Source organism: Myxine glutinosa, chromosome 1 (genome assembly GCF_964187855.1).
Source record: "Myxine glutinosa chromosome 1, kmMyxGlut1.1, whole genome shotgun sequence".
In the NCBI taxonomy this organism is placed as follows: Eukaryota; Metazoa; Chordata; class Myxini; order Myxiniformes; family Myxinidae; genus Myxine; species Myxine glutinosa.
The window spans coordinates 314,488,351-314,497,017 of NC_136261.1; positions in this window are offsets into that span (position 1 = coordinate 314,488,351).

The window sequence follows — 8,667 nt, forward strand, 5'->3', positions numbered from 1 at the left end:
GCTCACCATCATAGAATCCACTATGAATTTTTCATTGTACCAGAGGGTGCTTGGGGATAATGTGAGGCCATCTGTTGGAAAGTTGAAGCTCAACCATAGGTGGACCTTGCAACATGACAATGACCCTAAACATACCAGTAAATCCACCAAGGAATGGCTGAAAAGAAAGAAATGGTGGGTTCTGGAATGGCCAAGTCAAAGCCCGGATCTAAATCCCATCGAGATGTTGTGGGGGGATTTGAAACGGGCTGTGCATGCAAGAAACCCCTCAAACATCGCACAGCTGAAAGAATTCTGCATGGAGGAGTGGGCAAAAATTTCTCCCAGTCGATGTCAGAGACTGGTAGACAGTTATAAGAAACGCCTACTTGAGGTTGTTTCTGCCAAAGGGGGCAATACCACCTATTCGAGCCACGGGTGTACTTACTTTTTCCACAGAAGGAAATGGCATCTCTGTTAATTTTTTGTTGAATAAATTATTGCAAAGTCAATTTTCCATTGTTTTTTTGTTCAATTAGATCACCTTTATCTATAGATACTGTTTAAATGAAGATCAAATATTGATATGTCCACATATGTTAAAAACTTCTTTTTTTTTAACATTTCATGGGGTGTACTTACTTTTTCCACATGCGAAATTTGCATTCATGTTTATTTAAATTATACAATGGACTACAAAATGTAAATGTTTCATGATATTTGTTATATTATATCACATTTATCTATCAATATTGTTGAAATGAAGTTCAAATAGCTGTATATTGAAATATGTTGAAAAAGTCAAAACTTTACATGGGGTGTACTTACTTTTTCACGTGACTGTATATACAGTATTATATATAAACATGATAGAGCAATATTGGGATTGGAAAGGCGACACAGTCAGCTACAGTGCATCATTGTCTGCATTCTAGCCACAGATGGTTTGGATGGGACCTGTGTCCTCGATATGACGTCCAACAAACGACACACATTGATACTGGAGGCATGGCATGTCAAGAACCAAGAGGGTTGTCTAAGTGGGGAGAATGCGGACATACCCACACAATACACACCTCTGATAAAAATGGCAAAACTGGTTGTTGTGTTTATAAGAAACCAGATCCAGATCACAGGCATACAATAAACAGGCTTTATTCAATCACTGCCATAGTCTCTCTCCCCCGCTCCTTTGTCCACTCCTTCATGGGCTTCCTCTCGTGTCCAAAATTACATGAGCATTTACATTGCCAATGTAATAACAGGACACAACCCTGGATAGTACAAAGAACTGGAAAAGGCTTGCAAAAAATAGCATGTTCGGTCCTCAACACCGCACATGAACAACACCCAACGAAAACTCCACCAACCACGCGACACACACATCACCATGTCAAACGTGGTCATGAACCAAGCCATGTTCGTGCCCCAGTAACACAAAAACAATAACAAGCACACACACCCACCCGCCACAGTCCACACATACAATACCAGAACACGAGTAAATAATAAAAAGAGCTGGGCAGACCATCAATGCTGTGATTTTATGTTTATTGCTTAAGCTTTGGCAAAATAAAAACTCCTTAATTGAACTAGCGCACTTCCATGTGAGAAAAGAATCGTCGCCTTAGGAGTAAAAAGTGGACATGTGCCTTCATTAGGGGGTCTATTGGCTTGAAGCTTGAGGAAGCTCGCTGGGAATCGAATGAAATGTTGCCTGAGACCGGATCTGCTCTTGCTTGTTTATTACATAAGTTAGCAGAGTAGATGTGGTTACTTGTTTGGTTGGGTCAGGTATGAGAGCATGCGCCGGAACACCATACGTTTCATAACATTCATTCATTCATTCATTCATCTAATAACGTTTTTATGTAAAAAAAATATATATATATTTGGCCTAAATTTGTGTTCAGAAACCAATCAATCACGTAATACATGTACTTAAAGGGGATTTATTGTTTTGGAACAAACATCCAGCTAACAAACAAGTTTTCAAGAACACATTGTATTAAGCTGGGGACTGCCTGCAGTCACTAACTCCTCAGTCACATTTGCTCTACGGCTAGGATACGGCGGCCGTACCCCCCCTAAATTGACAGAAACGTGCGGCGGCCGCAGAGTTTCTGAGGTGGCCTCAGGGTGGCCCTAGGGCGTATGGCTATCTTTTACAGGCCGTAGGGGTCGCCGTGGAATTATAGCGCGGAGTTATAACTTTTTTCATTTCTAGGTTGCCCGTAGCAATTCGACAAGCCGTAGCCATGACAACTGTACGTGCTGTTATACATATGAAAAAGAACTGGTATATATACCCACTCGTTACCGTCCGTCTGGCCGCACGTTCGCCTTAGGGCCCCCCTGCGGTCGCCTTGCGGGCACCTTGAGGCTACCTTGCGTCTGCCTTGACAATTCTATGGCCGCCGCAGGGACGCCCTAAGGTCACCGTGCGACATCAAATCAAAGACCGTACGGCACCCCCACGTTTTCGGTCTCCACAATTTCTAAATACCCCGTGCGGCTACCCGAAAAATAAAAACATATGTGACTGCTACATTGTGTGACCGTGGAAATACTGCGGCCGCCCTATAATTGCTAGTGGCCGTAGATTTTTTAGACCCTACGGCCGCCGAGCCAAATGTGACTGAAGCATAACTGTTGTTGAGACTCTTGAGGTTTCTCGGTAAAGTAAATCCTCAGAAAGGTTATATGTTGACAGATTTGACTGAATAGTTTGTGGTTTTGTATATATACAGTCACGTGAAAAAGTAAGTACACCCCATGGAAAGTTTTGACTTTTTCAACAGATTTTAACATACAGCTATTTGATCTTCATTTCAACAATATTGATAGATAAGAAGGATCGTTTTAAGGCCATTTTCCCTGCCAGAGCGGGGGTTAGCCTTGCGGGCCCCATGACAATCATGGTTCCCTTTTTGAGGCAATGTTTTTTTATGGCCGGATGCCCTTCCTGACGCCAACCCTTGGTCACGCTCTTACGATGCACAGGGATACAGTGTACCTATTCTAAATCGGGGTACACACCGTGATCATTCATCCCAGCAAGCTGGTACTCAATTTGCCGACCTCGGAAGGATGACAGGCTGAGTCAACCCCCCTGGCGTTAATTCAGCGATTGACCGGGATTCGAACCCAGGATCCTAGGATCCCAAGCCGGCACCCTAACCGCTAAGCCAGTGATATAATATAACAAATATCATGAAACATTTACATTTTGTAGTCCATTGTACAATTTAAATAAACATAAATGCAAATTTCAAATGTGGAAAAAGTAATTACACCCTTGGCTCTAATAGGTGGTATTGCCCCCATTGGCAGAAACAACCTCAAGTCAGCATTTCTTATAACTGTCTACCAGTCTCTGACATCTACTGGGAGAAATTTTTGCCCACTCCTCCATGCAGAATTCTTTCAGCTGTGTGATGTTTGAGGGGTTTCTTGCATGCACAGCTCGTTTCAAATCCCCCCACAACATCTCAATGGGATTTAGATCCGGGCTTTGACTTGGCCATTCCAGAACCCTCCATTTCTTTCTTTTCAGCCATTCCTTGGTGGATTTACTGGCATGTTTAGGGTCATTGTCATGTTGCAAGGTCCACCTCTGGTTGAGCTTCAGCTATCTGACAGATGGCCTCACATTATCCTCAAGCACCCTCTGGTACAATGAAGAATTCATAGTGGATTCTATGATGGTGAGCTGCCCAGGCCCTGATGCAGCAAAGCTGCCCCAAACCATAATATTTCCACCACCATGCTTTACAGTTGGTATCAGATTCTTGTAGTCAAATGCTGTCTTTGGTTTTCGCCAAACATGTTTTCTGGTACTGTGGCCAAATAGCTCCACCTTTGACTCATATGTCCAGAGCACATTGTTCCAGAAGTGCTGATCTTTGCCTAGGTGTTCATTGGCAAACGATAGTCTTGCCCTGATGTTCTTTCTGGACAGCAAAGGTTTCCTCCTGGCACACCTCCCATGTAGATCAAATTTGTGCAGCCTCTTTCTAATGGTAGACTCGTGCACTTTGACATCAACAGTGGCAAGAGCTACCTGTGGGTCCCGTGATGACATTCTGGGGTTCTTAGAGACTTCTTTCAGCATATTGCGGTCTGCTCTCGGGCTGAACTTGCTGGGGCTGCCTGGCCTGAACAAGTTGGCAGTTGTTTTGGAATCTTCTCCACTTGTAGATGATCTTCCGGACAGTCGAATGATTGATTTCAAATTGATTGGAGATCTTTTAAAATCCCTTCCCAGACTCGTAGGCATCTATAACCTTCTTTCTGAAGGCCTCAGAGAGCTCTTTTGATCTAGGCATGGTGATGCCGCACACTTCAACAACAAAGTGCAAACCAAACTAAATGTCTGAGGTTTAAATAAGACAGGTTCCTCCAAGATCCTCTCTAACGATGTTCTCATCATTTGCACCTGAGCTGGTGCACCTGATTCTAATTTTAGGTATTTGAAGTAGTGATAAATGCAGAGGTGTACTTACTTTTTCCACATGTGAAATTTGCATTTATGTTTATTTAAATTATACAATGGACTACAAAATGTAAATGTTTCATGATATTTGTTATTTTATATCACCTTTATCTCTCAATATTGTTGAAATAAAGATCAAATAGCTGCATGTTGAAATATGTTGAAAAAGTCAAAACTTTACATGGGGTGTACTTACTTTTTCACGTGACTGTATATATATATATATATATATATATATATACAGTATATATATATATATATATATATATATATATATATATATATATATATATATATATATGTATATATATATATATATATATATATATATATATATATATTGTTACGGTTTTTAGAACCTCCACATGTAAATTTAGTATTAAATTTCCTTATAAATAACCCCTGTGTACATTTCCCCTTAATTGGCTGTTAATTGAAATAAGTGCACCTTTGTTCGTCCACATTGCAACACGTCGCAAATCATAGGCCCTTTTCGTAGTTATTTCATTATTCTGTATTCCAGAGAAGGCTGTGTGTCCAATAATTGACTCTACGTTGCATCAAATCAAATAAGATAGGATCCCTTACAATATCGCCGTGGCCTCCTAAGTGCCAGTAAGGCGGCGTTCGCCACCGTGCATTGGGCGGTTTTCATTGGCATCATTTTCACCCCAAGACCCCATTGCACACGAGGCCAAGAGGAGGGGAGGAGCCGTGGGATCACGGGCGTGGCCCACCTCGTCACCCAAGGTGGAGCCAGAGAACCCTCGCCAGCCAACCAGCGCCGAGGTGAGAAAAACCGGTAGGCGTGGCATCGGAGTTGGCGGCTTCATCGCATGACGCGCAATATAAGCGCGCGCGCAAGCCTTTTCAGGAGGGCAAAAAGAGAGGCGTGATCCAGCTGAACGAGAGAAAGATGCGCAGAGAGGCGTGATCCAGCTGAACAAGAGAAAGACGCCCAAAGAGGCTGACGACCGGGGTTTTCGCGACTGAACAAGCACAAGTGCGTTCCCGTGGGACACAAACAGCGTGTCGCGATTCCCGAACCTCCCTGCTGCCATTCTGCATGGACCTGAACCTTCTCACCCCTCCAGCCATTCCTGCCTGAGAATCCCCTTTTGTGTACGTGAGTTTGTTCTGTTCGTCTTGTCCTGGGAATAAGTTAAGCTGTATAAGTTGAAGAATTGCACTGTGTCTTCTGTTCTTTTTTCTTTTTTTTCTTATTTTTGTATCCAAGATCGAGGCTCGTGAAAGAGCGAACATTAATCACACAGAAAGACAAACCGACACATAAAACATATAACATCGGGAGCGGTAGACAAGATGGGGAGAGAGGGGGAAGGACACAAACACAACATTTGAGAGCAGGGACCGAGAGACATGGAGACATCGAGAGATCTGAGAGAGGGCGAGGGCTTTGGGGGGGGGGGCATGGGAAGGGGGCGGTGGGAGAGGTATAAAACATATGGACACTGCCAGGACTTCCAGGAAAGAAGTTGGAATTTCAAACAAGGTGGATCTGGGGTGAATTAGCGGGGGTAGAAAAGATCAAGGTTTTGGATGGGGGAAGATAAGAGATGGTGGTGAACAGCTGTTTTAAAGACCTGGAGGGAGGAGTGGGATTGAAGGGAGTGAGGGAGTTTGTTCCAGAGGCGGGAGAAAAGAGGAATGAAAGAGTGAAGGTGAGCAGAGAGCCGAGATTTCGGCAGTTTAACCATCAGAGGGTTGCTGGCAGATCTTGTGCGACCTGTAGGAATATTTGGGGGACAGAGCACAGAGAGAGCTGGGGGTGCAAGGCCGGAGAGGAGTCGGTAGAAGACAGAAAGACCACCTACCTGCCTGCGATGCGTGAGTGAAAGGCCCTCAGAGATAGCTTCATCGCGGGAGATTCCAATAATTCTGAAATTTTTCTGATTCCAATAATTTTCCTGTATATTACTTTGATTTCTTTCCTTCCTTTGGTTTGTGTAAATAGTTAATAAATATCTGTTCCTCCTTATTCTTTGGTTTTCATTCTCATCCGATCGCTTTCATGATTTCTTGATTGAGTACCTGTAGCACGATTTTGGCCGAACCGCTTCGCAATCGGGTTAGTCTTTGCTGACGGCTCGGATTCCGGACTGCTAATCCGCTCGCAAAATACCATGTTGTCCGGGATTCGAGCGGTACTTGTCTCCCTGTTTTGCGGAGGGATTGATAAAGGTATTCGGCTAATACCTGGTCCAATAACCCTGATCAATCCCCCCCCCCCCCCCCACCCAGCAATGGAGCGTTACAAGTATCAGGATCGGCGACGGCCAGTATACAGGACAAGGGGCTAACCCCCCCTTGGTAAGGGGAGCGCCGTCATCGGATTCTGTAACAATTGGTGTCGGGGAGTGGGATTTGGACCCGAACCAAATTTTTAATCCATCGAAAATAATTTGTCAAAATTTGGAGCGGCCGAAATTTTATTATAAAATCTAAATTATATCGTGCCATGGATGATCAAGGTGATCAGATGCCGGTGGGGGTAAAATAAGAGGGTTTGGAGGTAACCCAGGACCCCAGGGAGGAATTGGAAGAGGATGGCAATACGCATTGGGTAGCGGAGGTTTCAGGCGCACAAGATGGCGGCCTCGCGCACGAGGTTTCAGGCGCACAAAATGGCGCCCCGCGCGGGGTTGCGGCAGCCGCGCCCGCAGCACCGGTGGATTTGAACCTCTTTATGATACAAATGGAGGCCCTTATGGTCAAGACGTATGAACGAATGGGAAAGAGGCTGGGAAGCCAAATTGAGGAAATGGGAAATGATTTGGAAAGCAAATTAGGGGGGCTAGGAAGCAAATTGGAGCGGATAAGTAAAGTTGGGGACAGAATGGGTGACCGCATACAAAAATGTGGGGAGGGCATACAAAAATGTGGGGAGAGCATACGAAAATGTTGGGAGAGCGCACAAAAATGTGGGGAGACCATGGATCGCATGTTGGGTGAGGGGGTCCCAAGAATGCACGATGAGGTAACGTGACTCGAGGAGCGCAGGTTGAGCGAGTTGGAGCAAGGCACAGGTAACTGGACCCGGGTAGAGATCGCGACCCGGGGTATGGAAAAGCCGGCGACCGCAGAGGTAGAGAAAATTTTATTAGAGCCAGTGGCCGTCGAGGGAAAAGACAAAGAAATTAAAGGAAAAGAAATTGGAATCGAAAAGTCCGAATCATTCGAAGCAGTAGTGGAAATTGGATTTGGAGAGACCGGGGACTTAGAAAAGCACTCGCGGCAGGGAGAGATGGATAATGTGCAAAGTCCCTGCTCACATCACGATGCTGTGCTTAATAACACCAAATAAAGTTTGCAGGTGGTGTTGGAGCGAAGGAGAAGAAGCGCCCAGTTGAGTCGTGCTGTATATTGTGCGGGGAGATTTTGCAGAAGGATGTTTGGCGCGAAAAAAAATTTCGCGCGCTTGGGGTCCCAGTGTACCGCGGGCGTTTGTGGGAGGTCCGTTGGGCGCTGTGTGAGTGGAAATGGCACGCTTGTGAAAAAGAAAAGTGTGCATCGGAGAGTGAATGTGTTACAAAGTGTACGGAGTGTGACACGGAGAGTGAGTTGGTGGTGGCGCGGGTGCGGGAGGGCACATCGGAGCGCGTGAGTGGGTGGATGCAAGAGTGCACCCCCATGAGTGGTGCGGAGTACGTACCGAGGGACAGTGCGCAAGACGGGCGCGAGGAGGTGTGTTAAGGAAGTGTGCGAATGGCGAGTGTGCGCAAGAGGGTGCGCGAGAGGTGTGGTGTGTAACAGGGAGTGCAGTGGTAGAATGGACGGAGTGTGTGGAATGTACGGGCGGCGTTGGAACGCCGGGTTTGGAGAGTGTGAAAGGGGTCGCGTATGCGTGCGAGCATGTCCGGGGAGCATCGACGTTAAACGGGATAGTGGTTAGACCGACGGTTAGCCGACGCGAGCCCCCAGTCCGTGCCGGGCTGTGGGTATTGCGGGAGCCGGTGGGGATCGATGCAGCGTTGCTTCTCTTCGGAGCATCATGCACGATCCGGGCCGGGCCCCGCCCCACACGGTCGAGTCCGGGCCTTGCCGGGCAAGGCGACCGGCCCGGTTCGAGGGCAGATAGGAGGGATCGGAGCGGCGCCCCCCTGTGGTGGTGGCGTTCCACCCGGGCAAGGTTGGCCCATCGCGCTTGGGAGCGAAAGGCCCTGTGTAGGGGT